Raw genomic sequence first — 19,458 nt, 5'->3', positions numbered from 1 at the left:
TGTTTCCACTCAACCACGGGAGACGGGCAGGCAGGGCGCAGTGTGGATCTGACTGTGTCCACTCACCCATGGGTGATGGGCAGGCAGAGCTCTGTGTGGATCTGGCTTTGTCCACACACCCAATGGAGACGGGAAGGCAGGGCGCTGTTTGGATCTGGGTGTGTCCACTTACCCATGGGATATGGTCAGGCAGGGCGCTGTGTGGAACTGGCTGTGTCCACTCACCCACAGGAGACAGGGAGGCAGGGCGCAGTGTCGATCTTGCCGTGTCCACACAGCCACGGGAGACGGGGAGGCAGGGCGCAGTGTGGATCTTGCCGTGTCCACACACCCACGGGAGACGGGATGGCAGGTTGCAGTGTGGATGTGGCTGTGTCCACTCACCCACGGGAGATGGGTAGGCAGGGCGCAGTGTAGATCTGGCTGTTTCCACTGACTCACGGTAGACGAGCAGGCAGGGCGCTGTGTGGATGTGGCTGTGTCCACTCACGCACGGGAGACGGGCAGGCTGGGCGCCGTGTGGATGTTGCCGTGAACACACACTCACGGGAGACGGGCAGGGAGGGCGCTATGTGGATCTGGCTCTGTCCACTCACCCACGGCAGATGGGCAGGCAGGGCGCTGTGTGGAACATGCTGTGTCCACACATCCATGGGAGATGGTCAGAAAGGGTGCTGTGTGGATGTGGCTGTGTCCACTCACCCACCGGAGACGGGCAGGCAGGGCGCGGTGTGGATCTGGCTGTGTCCACACACCCACCGGAGACGGGCAGGCAGGGCGCGGTGTGGATCTGGCTGTGTCCACTCACCCATGGGAGACGGGCAGGAAGGGTGCTGTGTGGATGTGGCTGTGTCAACACACCCACGGGAGACGGGCAGAGAGTGTGCTGTTTGGATCTGGCCAGAAAGGGTGCTGTGTGGATGTGGCTGTGTCCACTCACCCACCGGAGACGGGCAGGCAGGGCGCTGTGTAGATCTGGCTGTGTCCACACACCCACCGGAGACGGGCAGGCAGGGCGCGGTGTGGATCTGGCTGTGTCCACACACCCATGGGGGACGGTCAGACAGGGTGCCAGACTTTTGGTCTGAGACCTGAGAGTCCAGATGCCACGCATGCTGCCGCGTGGCAGCGGTGTCGCGGCTTGGGACAAGAGGAGGCCCCACGGTGAGGGCTGGCGCGCCAGGCACCACGGCGGGCGCCGAGGGTGGGGGTCACCCCCACCCCGGCCGCTGCCGCCCTCCCAGAAAGGGGACAGAACAAGAGGCAAAAAAAAGAAGAAGAAGAAGAAGAAGCCTGTGGCACCCGGTATGCCCAGGCGGTCTCCCATCCAGGTACTAACGATGGCCCGACCCTGCTTAGCTTCCAAGACCAGATGAGATAAGGGGCATTCAGGGTGGTGTGGCCACCCTCTGTGCTTCCCCGCCGCCTCCTCCAGCCCCAGGCCCCGTGGGCTCCCAGGGAAGGAAGGGGGTGATGGGCGGGGCGGGGCAGGGTGGGGGGCTGTCTCTCTATACACACACACACACTCACACTAACACAAGATGCGCCTCCATGGCTGGACTCGCCAAGGTGGAGCCCTTCCAGCCCCCCTCGTCTCCTCCCCCGGCCTCCATCACCTACCCGCTGCCCACCCCCAGCCCGTCGCCACCGCTGACTGCCCACAGCGCGCCGCGCCAGATGCTCGCCCTTTGACCCCAGCCAGGGGCCGCCCTCCCCCACAACCCCTTTCAGCTGCGCCCCCCCCTCGCCCTGTGGGTGGGCTGCCGCCTATTCCCCCGGGCCAGGGCTGGGGCACAGCGCAAGGGGGAGGGGAGCCAGTGTATGGGGACTCTCTCTGGGGATGTGTCCCATGGGTGGGGTGGGGTGGGGTGGCGTGGTTTGTGGGGCGCTGAAGAAATCAGTCCCCTCCATCTCCTACCTCTGGAAAACGCCCAAGCCCGTGGAGAACTGCCGGCACCGCTTCCTGGGGGCTGGGACCCTCCTCTGTGTCCTCCTGTGGCCCGGTCCAAGGGGCCTGGGCCTGGCCGGGGCTGCATTGGACCCCGACCACCCTGGCGTGTGGACTCGCTAAAAATCGGCCATTAGATATTGGATTCCAGCTTCATTGAGGTCATTTCACTAATGAGTGCACCGGAAAGAGTTTCCTAATCCATCTCTGAGGGTGGCAACTGAAAGAGAATTTTAAAGCTGACAGAATAGGCGAGGAAAGGCATAGGAGATTTCCACACCCAAAAAGGAAGACTTTCCCGAAATGGAAGAAAGAAACAAGCAAACAGAGACACAGTTAGCCCCCCGGATCAGAGTCTGCCCCTGAGAGAAAGTACCCTGACCAGGTTCACCTGTGGGTGGGTCGCGAGCTGGCGGCATTCAGAAGAGCGAGGCCCGCAGTCTGTGCGGAAGACACCGGCACTCGGGTGTGTGTGGCGGCACAATTCACAAGCAGCTCCAGATGTTAAGCCAAGGAGAAGCCAGGGAGTTCCCAACCCCCGAGGTGTCCTCAGCCCACGACTGGCTGCTGTGGGAATGCGAAGCCCGGCTCCTTGTCTCAGAGCGGGGATCCCAGGAGGATCAGGCTGAAGCTGGGACTTGGCCTGAAAGTGTCCCCTCGCATGGCCACCCCCTTCCCCTTCCTGCTCCTCTACTCCTGGTGCCCCTCCATCCAGGGGCCAGACCTTAAAGAGTCACCCGCAAGAGAATCCTGGTCCCAAAAGAGCCTTCTGGGGGACCGGTGCTGAGAGAGGTTGTGGGCATGGCCCGCTGGGGCTCTGCCTGACCCAGGGCTGAGAGATGCAACCTCCCAGCTCTGGGTCCCTGCAGGGGAAGCGTTGGCAAGCACAGGGCCAGTCCTCCAAAGGCCCAGGTGCAGGGAGCCCAGGCCAAGCAGCCACATCCACCGGACCCTCAATCTCAGTTTTCGGATGTTTTTGCCACTCTAAGGACCCGCAGGCCAGCTGGGCCTTCTGGCAGGACAGAGAGCCCCGGAATCCGATGTGGAGAGCTGGGTGTACGTCCCCACGAGGAGGCGGTCCCCACCTCCGCGGCTCTCCCCTTGCGGGGGGAAAAGCAGCCGCGGGGCCTCAGAGAAGACACCAGGCTGGGCCCCCACGGCACAGCGGGGGCACGTCCCCCGCAGGCCACTTAGCCATGGCCGCCACCAAAGATTCCTACGTGTAGCCCATAGAACCCCAAAAGCAACGGGACGAGTTCTGGTCACATACTCCCTCAAAATGACATCCTGGCCTTCTTCTGGAACTCCCTCCCCTCTCAGACTCTCAAGGTTTCCTCCAGCATGTCGGTTCCCACAGAGCAGACCTTTGGTCTGAGACCTGACAGTCCAGAAGCCACGCGTGCTGCCGCGTGACGGCGGTGTCGCGGCTTGGGACAAGAGGAGGCCCCACGGTGCGGGCTGGGGCGCCAGGCACCACGGCGGGCCCTCAGGGTGGGGGTGACCCCCACCCCGGGCCGCCGCCTCGCTCCCAGAAAGGGGACAGAACAAGAGGCAAAACAACAACAACAAAAAAGAAGCAGCCTACGGCACCCGGTATTCCCAGGCGGTCTCCCATCCAAGTACTAACCAGGCCAGACCCTGCTTAGCTCCCGAGATCAGACGAGGTCAGGCGTGTTCAGGGTGGTGTGGCCCTAGACGGCGGAGGGCGCCCCTGCCCCGCTCAAGAAGCCGAGCCTCTCTGCGCTTCCCCGCCGCCTCCTCCCGCCCCAGGCCCCGCGCCGGGCCAGTCTGTTGAGTTCACAGGCCAGGTCCGGTGGGCTCTGAGGGACAGGGGTGACAGGCGGGGAGGGGCGGGGCAGGCAGGGAGCGGCGGACCGGGGTGGGGGGCTGTCTCTCTCTATACACACACACACACACACACTCACACTCACTCACTCACACTCACATAAGATGCGCCTCCACGGCTGGACTCGCCAAGGTGGAGACCTTCCAGCCCCCTTCCTCTCCTTGCCTGGCCTCCTTCACCTACCCGCCCCCCACCCCCAGCTCCTGGCCGCCGCCACCGCCAATTGCGCACGCGCGGGTTGCCCGCCCTTTGACCCCAGGCAGGGGCCGCCCTCCCCCACAACCCCTTTCAGCTGCGCCCCCAACCCTGTGGGTGGGCTGCCGCCTATTCTCCATGGCCAGGGCTGGGGCACAGCACATAGGGGAGGGGAGCGAGTGTATGGGACGTCTCTCTCTCTCTCTAGGGATGTGTCCCATGGGTGGGGTGGCGTGGTTTGTGGGGCGTGGTTTGTGGGGCTGCATTGGACCCATCAGCTTCGTTGAGGTCATTTCACTAATGAGTGCACCGGAAAGAGTTTCCTAATCCATCTGTGAGGGTGGCAACTGAAAGAGAATTTAAAAGCTGACAGAATAGGCGAAGAAAGGCATAGGAGATTTCCACACCCAGTAAGGAAGCCTTTCCCGAAATGGAAGAAAGAAACGAGCAAACAGAAACACCGGTAGCCCGCCAGGATCAGAGTCTGCCCCCGAGAGAAAGTACCCTGACCAGGTTCACCCGTGGGTGGGTGGCGAGCTAGCGGCATTCAGAAGAGCGAGGCCCGCAGTCTGTGCAGAAGACACCTGCACTCGGGTGTGTGTGGCGGCACGATTCACAAGCAGCTCCAGATGTTAAGCCAAGGAGAAGCCAGGGAGTTCCCAACGCCCCAGGTGTCCTCAGCCCACGACTGGCTGCTGGGGGAATGCGAAGCCCGGCTCCTTGTCTCAGAGCGGGACAACCAGGAGGTGTGACGTACACCCCGGGGTTCCCAGGAGGATCAGGCTGAAGCTGGGACTTGGCCTGAAAGTGTCCCCTCGCATGGCCACCCCCTTTCCTTCCTGCTCCTCTACTCCTGGTGCCCCTCCATCCAGGGGCCAGACCTTAAAGAGTCACCCGCAAGAGAATCCTGGTCCCAAAGGAGCCTTCTGGGGGACCCGTGCTGAGAGAGGTTGTGGGCATGGCCCGCTGGGGCTCTGCCTGACCCAGGGCTGAGAGATGCAACCTCCCAGCTCTGGGTCCCTGCAGGGGAAGCGTTGGCAAGCACAGGGCCAGTCCTCCAAAGGCCCAGGTGCAGGGAGCCCAGGCCAAGCAGCCTGTGGAAGAAGCCACCCCGGGAACACGACTGCAGGCCACGGCCCTTCCCACCTCCTCCTCCTCCTCCTCCTGCTCCTCCACCCCCCCCCCGACCTCCCACCCCCCCCCCGACATGGCGCAGGGCTCAGAGACACCTCAGACACTTGCTACCCAAAGTGCAAAGGGCATCAGTTGCTCCACCAAACCCCCCCCCCCCAGGTAGCCCAAGAATGGACACACGAGCACCACGTGCTCGTGCTCACCAGCAAATGGGTACGAACCGATGGACACCTAAGTGGACACAGAGGAATCACCTTCATCGGGTGGGTGTCGGGCGGGTGGGGGGAGGGGATGGGCATACACCTCCATTAGGAATGGGGTGGGTGCGCACCGACTGGGGGATTGGCGCACTTGAGGCTCTGACCCGAGGGGGGAGGCTGGGAGAGGGCAACGTACCTGACCTTAACATTGGTACCCCCACAATACGCTGGAACAACATCAGAGGTAAATGAATAAGAACACAGGGGGGAGGGGGGCGCGGGCAACACATGTCACCTTCATACTTGGACTCCCATCATCTGCTTGAAAAGAGAGAGAAAAGAAAATGCAATCATAGAGATGTCGACGGAAAAAAGCCAAACTCTGTAAAATAATTTTAAAGAGATTTATTCTGAGCCAAATTTGAGGACCATGACCCGGAGCCACTGCCTAGAGGCCTTGGGCAAGTGGACTCGCTGTGGCTGGGCTACAGTTCAGTTTTATACATTTTCAGAGAGGCAGGGGTTACAGGCAAAGTCACAAATCAATACATGAGAGGCATACATTGGTTTGGCCCAAAAAAGGTGGGACATCTCGAAGCGGGGGCTTACAGGTTATAGGTGGGTTTAAAGATTCTTTGGCTGGCAATTGGCTGAGAGAGTTAGTCTTTATCTAGAAGACCAGAAAAGATATGCTTACTTTAAGATAAGGGTATGAGCACTCTGGGAGGTCCAGACAGGAGGACACTTTAAATTTACAATAGGCGCCTGCTAGGATGTTTTAAGATGGTTTAAATTTAAGAATAGGCATCTGCTAGGATGCTTGAGTTAAGACAGGGGCTTCTTATTTTTTAGGTGATGTTAATGCCATACCAGAATCAGGTCAGGAAGTAAACCACTGCTTCGTTTGGTTAACAAAAGCCGCTTAGTGGGAATTTACTGTTTGTCAGCCTAACCCTGCTGGCCTCCTTACCATTTGCCAGCCTAACCCAGCTGGCCTCCTTAGGAAGGAGTTTTTAGCAAAAAATTAGAGTTCAGTCCTCAGTTCCCCCTGTTGGCCAAAGATTATTCCATGGAATGCATATGTAGGCCAATAACTAGCATGAGGTCCCACGGTGCTAGGAAGGCTCATTCCTAGAGATGTCTGGTCCCATGGTGCTAGGAAGGCTCATTCCTAGAGTTGTCTATCTGGTCGCATGGTGTTGTGAAATAGGCGGTGTTATATCTTAGGGGGGGGACATGACTCCACTTGATTTAATAGCCAATTGTTAAAGGGGGCCAGATAGAGTCAGGCCTCCGGCCTACTCTGAAAAAAAAACATCTTGAACCAGATCTGTTTTGCGAGCTATCATGATCTGGGCCTTTGATTGATTTTTTTTCCTTTTCCTGTATCTGGTATAGCATTTACAGGAAACTTAATAAGAGTCATAGGTAGAATCAGAAGGTAACAAGCAGCCTAACCAGCCAAAAAAATCCTTTGCATGCATCATCATATTTTTTTTAATCAGACTTACAATGCGTTTACCCTCTGTATCAACAGTCAATTGAACTTTATGGTAAATTTTATTTGAGGATTACAAAACTGATACCAATTCAGAATCTAATAAATTTAATTTTTCCTCTGGACAATTAGTCTCCATAGGTATAACATCCTGAGGAGGGCATAAATTAAACTTGAGAAACATTTGATCTTTAATATTTTAAAGGCAAAGTTATAAAACTAATTTACCTACAACTTGTAGCAAAATATAAGCATTATTAACAATTAAGCTAAGGAGGAAATTTAGTAATTTATAGTAAGGTGGCTGATAAATTACTTATTATATTTCTTTTTGGATAAATCCATAACTGATAAAAATTATACTTAGTAAGTTCTAAGTCTATAGGAAGCAGAGAAAGACTTTTATGATTGGGATGGCTATCTGCAGCATGTGGCCTGAAAAGACGGAGTATCTTATTTAGTATTCCTTTAGGCTTTTGTGTGTCCCTCCTTCATCTGGAGGGTCTAAACTAATTCCATCCCTCAGAATTGGCCCTTACAATCTGGCACGCCCCCTCTTCCAAGATATTCCCTGGGCTTAGAGGGAGGACATTTGAACAGGGCTTTGGCAGATTTCTATGGTTTTAAGGTCCCAGAGATCAGGTAAACTTGCTAATTACTTAAAATTTGTCAGGACTCTGGAAAACAAAATAAAAGAGTTAGTAATGTTTTAAATAAAGAGTCTTTATATGAAAATTTAGTTCCGTCTCATGAGGTTTGAATTAGCTATACTCATGGTCATATCAGATTTTTAATTAAAGTCTTGGAATTTCGTTTTCTTTTAGTCCAGTGGTATATATAATCTCCAAAGTTATTAGAAACCAGTATTTAAGTGGATTTGTCAGTCCTTTCCATGGCCTTTACTTGAAGAAGCCAATTTTAGACTTAGCCAGAAAGAATCATTTTCTGAGATGAATCAAAGTAAAATAATAACTTAAAAGATGATAAAACTTGACCAGCCATGGTTACAGAGAGTCCAAATTGGTTATTTTGTGACATATAGCAATTTACCTAATAACCATAATTATTACTGATAACACATACCAAGACATGTCAATATTTTACAATACTAGTATATTAATAATATACTTATAAGTACAGCCCAAAGAAAGTTAAACACCATTTTATATTTGATAATGTTCCCTGGATAGTTTTGACACATTAAAATAAATCTAAAGTCTGTCTTAGACTTTTGGTGATCCTAATGTGTAAAAAGCTAGTTTAAGGTCAAAAGGCTGGATTCAGAATTTAAGTTTTGGAAAGGTTGTCAAATATCAAAGGCTTAAAGCATTTGTGCATATATAATCACAAACCACTATAAAATAATTTAACAAAGAGATAGATATCAAATAAATCTAAAGGTGATAAAGTTATATGGATACAAATCTTAACCCTTTTTTAGTTTTTCTAGTTAGTCAAAACCTAATAAAGAGAGCACAGAGATTATCTGACAAAGTATAAAATGTTTTACCAAAGCATAAAATGCCAATTACCAAAATTAAACAAAAACCTTTTGTACTACACTACCTTTTATATTAAGAGGAAAAAAAACATGTTATAAAATCAAAATGAGTACACATCATGTTATTTCATTAAGAGTAAATTAATATTGACAGAAATCTTTGTTTTAGCCAAAATTTTTTAATAAATTTTTTATAAACTTCATCCTCACCTGCACGTACCACAAACCATTTACAAAACATACCTTAAAACTTTCGATTTTGTCCTAACATTCCCTTTTTCTAAATAACCATTCATTTTAGGACAAAAATTTCATGCAAGATCCTTTCTTTACATTATTCTTTCTGTTTAACCTTTCTTACCAAAATATATTTCTATATTCATTGTCCCTTTACATCTTTTTCTTACACAAGTGGAATTTTGTATTTTCTTTCTAAATTTATTTTGATTCAGCCCTTATTAGACAAAGTTACACATTTTAATAAGAACATTCTGTTTTATATTCTTTGGTACACCTTATATGTAGAATTACATACAATGACTAGAATTTTTATTTTTAGTAACTTTAAATTTTAGTGAAAACTTTAAAAAGTAGGAAGTCATGAATTGTTTATCCTAAGACACTTGTCATGAAACAAGATTGTAGGTTACTGTAAAATTATAGCCAAATTAATAATTCAAATATATATATATTTTTTTAAGTGCCAAAATCCTATTTTTTTAGAGAAAGGAGACTCAGTGTCTCAAACAAGTATAAGACCTAAATAGACAGACTGCAGTACAAGTTAATAAGGAAGCTGAATCTGTGTCTTTTTTGCAGTTTATTAAAAGATGAATAAAAAATCTTGTTATTCCTATTAATATCATATGACAATCTAGTTTAAAAGAGAAAGCCAAATTTCATTGTGTTAGTGTACTAATCATCAAAGTTAATTTTAATAAAATCTTATAAACAAATCAATCTAATTTTAACCTATAAGACTATAAGACTTTTATAAACCTTTTATAACCTTTAACTTTTATATCTACTTAATTTTTAATGATCATTTACATATTGGATAAGTAGTTTCAAAAAACCAATTAAACAAAATAATGGACTTAAACAGAACTCTAGAACAATTGGGCCTGACTTACATTTTATAGGACATTCTACCTCAAAACCACTGAATACACATTCTTCTCATTAACTCATAGGTCATTCTCTAAGATTGACCATATCCTAGGACAAAGCATATCTCAAACAATTTTTTTTTTTTTTTTAAAAAATAGAAATTATACCGTGTCTTTTTTCAGATCACAATGGAGTAAATGTAGAGATCGACCCTAACAGGAACTCTCATTTTTACACAAAATCATGGAAACTAAACAACCTTCTACTAAATGATCACTTCATAAATGAGGAAATCAAGATGGAAATCAAAAGATTTTTTTTTTTTTAACACAAGTTATCAAACACAAGTTGTCAAAACCTGTGGGACACAGCTAAAGCAGTCCTGAGAGGAAAGTTTGTTTCCATAAATGCCTATAAACAAAATTATCTTTTAACAAACTAATACTTATGCTGTATAACATTTTATTAAAAGAATTTTTGTACAGAGTTGTTCTTCTTTTATCTAGAAGTTTTAATTACACGTACTAATCATAATGTCAACTCTTAGAAAAACTTAGGAAGTTAAATTAACTTTGAACTATTAGTCACCAATTGTATTAGTATTCCTAAATATAAGGCTATGAAGGTATAAACTTAAACTTATATTTAAGAACTGATGTTCTAGTACTTTACCTTATAAATGACCCATTTCTAAGGGACATATAATGACATTTTATGATTATTTTTTAACTTAACATGACTTTAAGATTTATTTGTATTTATTGCATTTGTATTTACGTAATTCATCTATATTAGCAGCTTACTTAGATCCTAGCTATTAAAAGTTTAAGTTACTTTATTAACCATTTTTATACCCTGTAAATTAGATATATATAACAGAACACGGATTAAAATACAAACTCAAATCTTATCAGAAACAATAAGCATTTAAATAAGACTTGTTATTTTAAACAAAATATAACATCACTTCTAAATTTTGTAAACATAGTAGTCATTTTAGAATATCTTGTTTAAAGGTATTTGCTAATTAGATCCTTCCAAAACATCACATCCCCAAACAAAATCTATTGGCATCATAGGGGAATGTCTCTGGCACCCAAAGTTTGGGAGCAAAGGCCACTGTTCTCCTAAAGGCTTGCTGAAAATCTACTGACATTAAAAGTAATAGGATTAATAAGAGAAGGACTTAAAACTTATACATGGACGTTTTTAGAATGAACACAAAGATGCAGGGGAAATTGTCCATTTTTTATGTTTAAAGTATGGACAGCTGTGTAGAAAGATGATTGGACAAAAAGGATATGAGCTAATTCTAACAGGCTTAGTGGCAGAACCAGCAAGGCATTTTATATTTAGATTTTGCTTGGCCTCTTGAGTGTGCATTTTTCCCTTTTGGGTGTAGGACAAAGCCCTTTCTGGCATGGGGTTTTACAGTAAAACAAAGTAAAAACAAAGTAGGTCAGATAATTGCTTTATGGGCATTTTACATGAATAATTTTAGGTTTTATGGCTAGCTTTAGGGAAGAATTGGCACAAGAGGTGAGCAAGGTCAGAAAATTTTGCTTTTGAAGCCTTTATTTTAAGCTAGTTTTTTTTTTTTTTTAAATCCCATCAACATAAGATCTCCTGGCTGTAGACTGAGGAAAAAAACTTTCAGCACCATTTGTTAGCACCTCAAACAATGATACAAAGTGGTAACATGCTTTTTACATGAGGTTCAAGATTAAGCTGTTAAAAAAAACAAACTATCTAAATGATCTCAAAACAATGTTTAGTGCATAAACTTTAGCACATTTATAGAGTAAGATTACTTTGAGAGTCTCATGGATTTTAGCCATCAGTCACTTTTTATCTTAAATTGCTATATAAAAATTAATAATTTAGAATTTTTTTTTAGGCAAAAACTCTATTACAGTAACACAATGTAATCATAACCAGCTAGATTGTAAAGAGTAGGACAAAAATGGACAAGACCAAGGTAAAACTAAAGCTTTCAATTTAAGTTCTTTACAACTTTCAGGACAACTTTGAATTCCTAACAGTACTGTTAAATGAGTTGAACACACCTTGTGCACCTCTCTACAGGCATTGAATGAGTGGAGGTAAACTATTTCTGCAGTTAGGATTAAAAGACCAAAACCAAAATGTTTTTTTTTTTTATACACCTTTAACAATTAAATTTGGATTTTTTTTTCCTATACTTGGTGTTTTATTTATTCTAATTTGTTGACTCAGGTACATTTGCATTTTTACCTTAAAGTTAAACACATAAGTATTTTTGTTGGTAACCCAGATTCAGTTAATATCATTTGACCAAATATTAAATTTACTTAACAAAAATCACCCATTACATTTTTATCAAACCTTTACACCTCAAGAACTTAAAAATGTCCAGTAAAAGCCAGGCAAAAACAAATGTATGCTGACAGTTTGAAAGCATTTTTACTATTACTTTACTAATAACACCTTATTTATTAATAATAACACAGCTTATTTACCAACAGTTACTAAATTCACATGAAGCATTTGGGTTTAATTTATGAGCGCTTCCTTAATTTTAAAACAGTCTGAAACCTATAAGCACAAACATGTGATACATGGACAGACATAAAACATACCCAAACATATACACTCTCTCAGACGCATACATACACACAAAGTTTCTGATAAATTTTACCTTAGAATGTTAGCCATGAAATGGTAACACAAACTCACCAGTCTGTAACAGAAAGCTGGATCTAAATTTCTTCTGATGAGACTGGAACTTGTACACCTGGCAAACTTTAGTTGACCTGATAGGTAACTTAATTAGACCTGTGGATCAAAGTTTTGGGTAAAGCAGTTTCTATGGCAGTTTGATTTTTTTCTTCAGTGCAAAATGAGTATTCTGTGTTAGCATTTTAGCTAGAACTGGCTGCAAGGTCTCCAGGCAGCCTTTCAATTGTAAATACCACAAACAATGAGTTATCTTAACATCACTAGAAAAAGTTAGCAGATTTTAGAGTAGCCAGAAAGGAAGAGAGATAGCTTGAGACATTTTAATAGTGGGGGGTCGACCATTTCAGCTCTGAATTTTTCTTGATGTAATTTTGCCCTTTCTTAAAACCTTGTGCACAAGAATTAGCTATAACCAGCTGGAGCCCTAGAAAACCTGGCATGCCTTTGAATCTTTTTGTTTACAAAAATACTTGCAAGTAGAGGTACCACAAACCAACTGGGGTGCCCCCAAAAGAGTCATTTTCCTTGCCCTTCCTCTTCTTTTTTTTTTCTTCAAGGAACCGAACTGCGGTCTAGGGTTTGGTGTCCTGGATCACAGTGTGCTGCTTGTGGGTGGGGCTCCTCAATGTTTCACCATTGAGTCGGTCCCACCCTCTTACGTGTCTCAGTTTCTCTCTCGGGGGTCTAGTACCTCCGAGAGGGCTCAAAACGCTGAGTGATCAGCTCTTATGTGCGTTTCCTGAACGAGCCTTTTTTTAATTAATTTGTTGGGGGGTTCCCTGTGGGGCTACTCACGCCTTGGGGAATCGCCCCAGGCAACTCCCATTCAGGGCCCTGGTCACCCAGAGCTGCCTTAGGTCTGGGAGGAGAAAGCTGCCCCTTTTCTTCGGAGCTGAGAAACTCAGTCTCTCATCTATCTACAAATAGGACAGTTGGGTTCCTTGCCAAATGCGCAGACAAGCCAATTGAAACTAGTTTTGAGAGGGAAAAAAAAGGCAACGGAGAAAGCCCTTTAGAGTGCACCTCCAAACCTAAATTAGGATCCCAAACAACAATTCCTAGGAAAAGAACCAGCTCAGAATAAACCAAGACCATCAACCAAAAGCGGGAGGTCCGGATCTCAGGAGGACTTACCAGTCCCGCTGAAGGAGAAGCTCGGAGTCCGAGGCCTAAAAGGGCCGTGCCGGTACCTGGCGCCGAGTCCGCGCTGCTCCTTAGGCGGTCCTGAGTCTTCTCTGAGATCCTGCCGGCTACGCCAAAATTGTCGACGGAAAAAAGCCAAACTCTGTAAAATAATTTTAAAGAGATTTATTCTGAGCCAAATTTGAGGACCATGACCCAGAGCCACTGCCAAGAGGCCTTGGGCAAGTGGACTCGCTGTGGCTGGGCTACAGTTCAGTTTTATACATTTTCAGAGAGGCAGGGGTTACAGGCAAAGTCACAAATCAATACATGAGAGGCATACATTGGTTTGGCCCAAAAAAGGTGGGACATCTCGAAGCGGGGGCTTACAGGTTATAGGTGGGTTTAAAGATTCTTTGGCTGGCAATTGGCTGAGAGAGTTAGTCTTTATCTAGAAGACCAGAAAAGATATGCTTACTTTAAGATAAGGGTATGAGCACTCTGGGAGGTCCAGACAGGAGGACACTTTAAATTTACAATAGGCGCCTGCTAGGATGTTTTAAGATGGTTTAAATTTAAGAATAGGCATCTGCTAGGATGCTTGAGTTAAGACAGGGGCTTCTTATTTTTTAGGTGATGTTAATGCCATACCAGAATCAGGTCAGGAAGTAAACCACTGCTTCGTTTGGTTAACAAAAGCCGCTTAGTGGGAATTTACTGTTTGTCAGCCTAACCCTGCTGGCCTCCTTACCATTTGCCAGCCTAACCCAGCTGGCCTCCTTAGGAAGGAGTTTTTAGCAAAAAATTAGAGTTCAGTCCTCAGAGATAAGAGACACTTTTAAAAAATAATGAATCCGAAGAGAAAAGTAAAAGGAGGCCTGTGGAGCAGGTCTGGGTGTGACTCCGGATCCCCCAACATCAGGTGCCACCACCAAAGATTCCTACGTGTAGCCCATAGAACCCCAAAAGCAACGGGACGAGTTCTGGTCACATACTCCCTCAAAATGACATCCTGGCCTTCTTCTGGAACTCCCTCCCCTCTCAGACTCTCAAGGTTTCCCCCAGCGTGTCGGTTCCCACAGAGCAGACCTTTGGTCTGAGACCTGACAGTCCAGAAGCCACGCATGCTGCCGCGTGACGGCGGTGTCGCGGCTTGGGACAAGAGGAGGCCCCACGGTGCGGGCTGGGGCGCCAGGCACCGCGGCGGGCGCTGAGGGTGGGGGTGACCCCCGCCCCGGGCCGCCGCCTCGCTCCCAGAGAGGGGACAGAACAAGAGGCAAAACAAAACAAAAAAAAAAAAAAAAAGAAGCCTACGGCACCCGGTATTCCCAGGCGGTCTCCCATCCAAGTACTAACCAGGCCCGACCCTGCTTAGCTTCCGAGACCAGACGAGATCGGGCGCGTTCAGGGTGGTGTGGCCCTAGACGGCGGAGGGCGCCCCTGCCCCGCTCAAGAAGCCGAGCCTCTCTGCGCTTCCCCGCCGCCTCCTCCCGCCCCAGGCCCCGCGCCGGCGCTGACCCGCACCGGGCGGGCCTGTTGAGTTCACCGGCCGGGTCCGGCGGGCTCCGAGGGACGGGGGTGACAGGCGAGGCGGGGCGGGGCGGGCAGGGAGCGGCGGGCCGGGGTGGGGGGCTGTCTCTCTATACACACACACACACACACACACACACACTCACACTCACACTCACTCACTCACACTCACACAAGATGCGCCTCCACGGCTGGACTCGCCAAGGTGGAGACCTTCCAGCCCCCTTCCTCTCCTCGCCTGGCCCACCCCCAGCTCGTGGCCGCCGCCGCCGCCGCCGCCGCCGCCGCCGCCGCCGATTGCGCACGCGCGGGTCGCCCGCCCTTTGACCCCAGGCAGGGGCCGCCCTCCCCGACAACCCCTTTCAGCTGCGCCCCCCACCCTGTGGGTGGGCTGCCGCCTATTCCCCTGGGCCCGGGCTGGGGCACAGCGCATGGGGGAGGGGAGCGAGTGTATGGGGCGTCTCTCTCTCTCTCTAGGGATGTGTCCCATGGGTGGGGTGGCGTGGTTAGTGGGGCGCTGAAGAAATCAGTCCCCTCCATCTCCTACCTCTGGAAAACGCCCAAGCCCTTGGAGAACTGCCGGCAATGCGACCGTGGGGGCCGGGACCCTCCTCTGTGTCCTCCTGTGGCCCAGTCCAAGGGGCCTGGGCCTGGCCGGGGCTGCATTGGACCCCGACCACCCTGGCGTGTGGACTCGCTAAAAATCGGCGATTAGATATTGGATTCCAGCTTCCTTGAGGTCATTTCACTAATGAGTGCACCGGAAAGAGTTTCCTAATCCATCTGTGAGGGTGGCAACTGAAAGAGAATTTTAAAGCTGACAGAATAGGCGAGGAAAGGCATAGGAGATTTCCACACCCAGTAAGGAAGCCTTTCCCGAAATGGAAGAAAGAAACGAGCAAACAGAGACACCGGTAGCCCGCCAGGATCAGAGTCTGCCCCCGAGAGAAAGTACCCTGACCAGGTTCACCCGTGGGTGGGTGGCGAGCTAGCGGCATTCAGAAGAGCGAGGCCCGCAGTCTGTGCAGAAGACACCTGCACTCGGGTGTGTGTGGCGGCACGATTCACAAGCAGCTCCAGATGTTAAGCCAAGGAGAAGCCAGGGAGTTCCCAACGCCCCAGGTGTCCTCAGCCCACGACTGGCTGCTGGGGGAATGCGAAGCCCGGCTCCTTGTCTCAGAGCGGGACAACCAGGAGGTGTGACGTACACCCCGGGGTTCCCAGGAGGATCAGGCTGAAGCTGGGACTTGGCCTGAAAGTGTCCCCTCGCACGGCCACCCCCTTCCCCTTCCTGCTCCTCTACTCCTGGTGCCCCTCCATCCAGGGGCCAGACCTTAAAGAGCCACCCGCAAGAGAATCCTGGTCCCAAAGGAGCCTTCTGGGGGACCCGTGCTGAGAGAGGTTGTGGGCATGGCCCGCTGGGGCTCTGCCCGACCCAGGGCTGAGAGATGCAACCTCCCAGCTCTGGGTCCCTGCAGGGGAAGCGTTGGCAAGCACAGGGCCAGTCCTCCAAAGGCCCAGGTGCAGGGAGCCCAGGCCAAGCAGCCTGTGGAAGAAGCCACCCCGGGAACACGACTGCAGGCCACGGCCCTTCCCACCTCCTCCTCCTCCTCCTCCTCCTGCTCCTCCACCCCCCCCCCGACCTCCCACCCCCACCCCCGACATGGCGCAGGGCTCAGAGACACCTCAGACACTTGCTACCCAAAGTGCAAAGGGCATCAGTTGCTCCTCCAAACCCCCCCCCCCGCCCAGCAGACCGCGTTGTCCAGCCAGCCCCCGGGCCTCCCTGGGGTGCCCAGCACAAAAGTGCAGACAACCACCGGACCCTCAATCTCAGTTTTCGGATGTTTTTGCCACTCTAAGGACCCGCAGGCCAGCTGGGCCTTCTGGCAGGACAGAGAGCCCCGGAATCCGACGTGGAGAGCTGGGTGTACGTCCCCACGAGGAGGCGGTCCCCACCTCCGCGGCTCTCCCCTTGCGGGGGGGAAAAGCAGCCACGGAGCCTCAGAGAAGACACCAGGCTGGGCGCCCGCCCCACAGTGGGGGCACGTCCCCCGCAGGCCACTTAGCGACGGCCGCCGGCCGGCGGACGGTTGGGTGGCGCGAGACGCTGCGGCCGCCCTGCTACCGGGTTGCTGGGAGGGCGTCCTGGAACCAGCGTCCACACCAAGCCCTTGGAAGGCCCAGGCGACGGAGGAGCCCCGTCAGGCAGGGGCCGAGGACGGTGTCGGCCCGGGCGGGGAGGAGCGTGTCAGGCAGGGGCAGAGGACGGTGACAGGTGACAGGCCGGGCGGGAAGGAGTCAGTCAGGCAGGGGCCGAGGAGGAGACGGGGCTGGGTAAGGGTTAGGGTTAGAGTCAGGGCACAAGTCACAATCGCAAAGACCTGGAAGCGACCCGAGTGCCCATCGACCCACGAGTGCGTAAATGAAATGTGGCGCGTGGACACCACGGAGTGCTATTCAGCTAGGAGGAGCAGCGGTGAGAGGGCACCTCTCGTGGTTCTCCTGGCCAGAGCTGGAACCCGTTCCAGTAAGCCAGGTAGCCCAAGAATGGACACACAAGCACCACGTGCTCAAGCTCACCAGCAAATGGGTACGAACCGACGGACACCCAAGTGGACACAGAGGAATCACCTTCATCGGGTGGGTGTCGGGCGGGTGGGGGGAGGGGATGGGCATACACCTCCATTAGGAATGGGGTGGGTGCGCACCGACTGGGGGATGGGCGCACTTGAGGCTCTGACCCGAGGGGGGAGGCTGGGAGAGGGCAACGTACCCGACCTTAACATTGGTACCCCCACAATACGCTGGAACAACATCAGAGGTTAATGAATAAGAACACAGGGGGGAGGGGGGCACGGGCAACACATGTCACCTTAATACTTGGACTCCCATCATCTGCTTGAAAAGAGAGAGAAAAGAAAATGCAATCATAGAGATAAGAGACACTTTTTAAACATAATGAATCCGAAGAGAAAAGTAAAAGGAGGCCTGTGGAGCAGGTCTGGGTGTGACTCCGGATCCCCCAACATCAGGTGCCACCACCAAAGATTCCTACGTGTAGCCCATAGAACCCCAAAAGCAACGGGACGAGTTCTGGTCACATACTCCCTCAAAATGACATCCTGGCCTTCTTCTGGAACTCCCTCCCCTCTCAGACTCTCAAGGTTTCCCCCAGCGTGTCGGTTCCCACAGAGCAGACCTTTGGTCTGAGACCTGACAGTCCAGAAGCCACGCATGCTGCCGCGTGACGGCGGTGTCGCGGCTTGGGACAAGAGGAGGCCCCACGGTGCGGGCTGGGGCGCCAGGCACCGCGGCGGGCGCTGAGGGTGGGGGTGACCCCCGCCCCGGGCCGCCGCCTCGCTCCCAGAGAGGGGACAGAACAAGAGGCAAAACAAAACAAAAAAAAAAAAAAGAAGAAGCCTACGGCACCCGGTATTCCCAGGCGGTCTCCCATCCAAGTACTAACCGGGCCCGACCCTGCTTAGCTTCCGAGACCAGACGAGATCGGGCGCGTTCAGGGTGGTGTGGCCCTAGACGGCGGAGGGCGCCCCTGCCCCGCTCAAGAAGCCGAGCCTCTCTGCGCTTCCCCGCCGCCTCCTCCCGCCCCAGGCCCCGCGCCGGCGCTGACCCGCACCGGGCGGGCCTGTTGAGTTCACCGGCCGGGTCCGGCGGGCTCCGAGGGACGGGGGTGACAGGCGGGGCGGGGCGGGCCGGGGTGGGGGGCTGTCTCTCTATACACACACACACACACACACACACACACACACTCACACTCACACTCACTCACTCACACACACACAAGATGCGCCTCCACGGCTGGACTCGCCAAGGTGGAGACCTTCCAGCCCCCTTCCTCTCCTCGCCTGGCCCACCCCCAGCTCGTGGCCGCCCCCGCCGCCGCCGCCGCCGCCGATTGCGCACGCGCGGGTCGCCCGCCCTTTGACCCCAGGCAGGGGCCGCCCTCCCCGACAACCCCTTGCGCCCCCCACCCTGTGGGTGGGCTGCCGCCTATTCCCCCGGGCCCGGGCTGGGGCACAGCGCATGGGGGAGGGGAGCGAGTGTATGGGGCGTCTCTCTCTCTCTCTAGGGATGTGTCCCATGGGTGGGGTGGCGTGGTTAGTGGGGCGCTGAAGAAATCAGTCCCCTCCATCTCCTACCTCTGGAAAACGCCCAAGCCCTTGGAGAACTGCCGGCAACGCGACCGTGGGGGCCGGGACCCTCCTCTGTGTCCTCCTGTGGCCCAGTCCAAGGGGCCTGGGCCTGGCCGGGGCTGCATTGGACCCCGACCACCCTGGCGTGTGGACTCGCTAAAAATCGGCGATTAGATATTGGATTCCAGCTTCCTTGAGGTCATTTCACTAATGAGTGCACCGGAAAGAGTTTCCTAATCCATCTGTGAGGGTGGCAACTGAAAGAGAATTTTAAAGCTGACAGAATAGGCGAGGAAAGGCATAGGAGATTTCCACACCCAGTAAGGAAGCCTTTCCCGAAATGGAAGAAAGAAACGAGCAAACAGAGACACCGGTAGCCCGCCAGGATCAGAGTCTGCCCCCGAGAGAAAGTACCCTGACCAGGTTCACCCGTGGGTGGGTGGCGAGCTAGCGGCATTCAGAAGAGCGAGGCCCGCAGTCTGTGCAGAAGACACCTGCACTC

At 50.9% G+C, this 19,458-nt stretch overlaps 2 non-coding genes and 2 pseudogenes across 2 annotated transcripts; all 4 read right to left on the bottom strand.

The window, feature by feature from the left end:
* Positions 1–1,290: 1,290 nt before the first annotated feature.
* On the bottom strand, positions 1,291–1,410 carry LOC142864929 (uncharacterized; annotated as a pseudogene).
* A 2,116-nt stretch (positions 1,411–3,526) lies between these two features.
* Positions 3,527–3,645, bottom strand: LOC142864923 (uncharacterized; annotated as a pseudogene).
* A 10,934-nt stretch (positions 3,646–14,579) lies between these two features.
* On the bottom strand, positions 14,580–14,698 carry LOC142864936 (5S ribosomal RNA). Its single transcript, XR_012915231.1, has one exon. It is a non-coding gene; the product is annotated as a 5S ribosomal RNA (ribosomal RNA).
* Positions 14,699–18,222: 3,524 nt separating this feature from the next.
* LOC142864993 (5S ribosomal RNA) lies at positions 18,223–18,341 on the bottom strand. Its single transcript, XR_012915281.1, has one exon. It is a non-coding gene; the product is annotated as a 5S ribosomal RNA (ribosomal RNA).
* Positions 18,342–19,458: the final 1,117 nt, after the last annotated feature.

The sequence above is a fragment of the Microcebus murinus genome, chromosome 27 (genome assembly GCF_040939455.1).
Source record: "Microcebus murinus isolate Inina chromosome 27, M.murinus_Inina_mat1.0, whole genome shotgun sequence".
Lineage (NCBI taxonomy): Eukaryota > Metazoa > Chordata > Mammalia > Primates > Cheirogaleidae > Microcebus > Microcebus murinus.
This window is presented reverse-complemented; position numbering and strand designations above follow the sequence as displayed.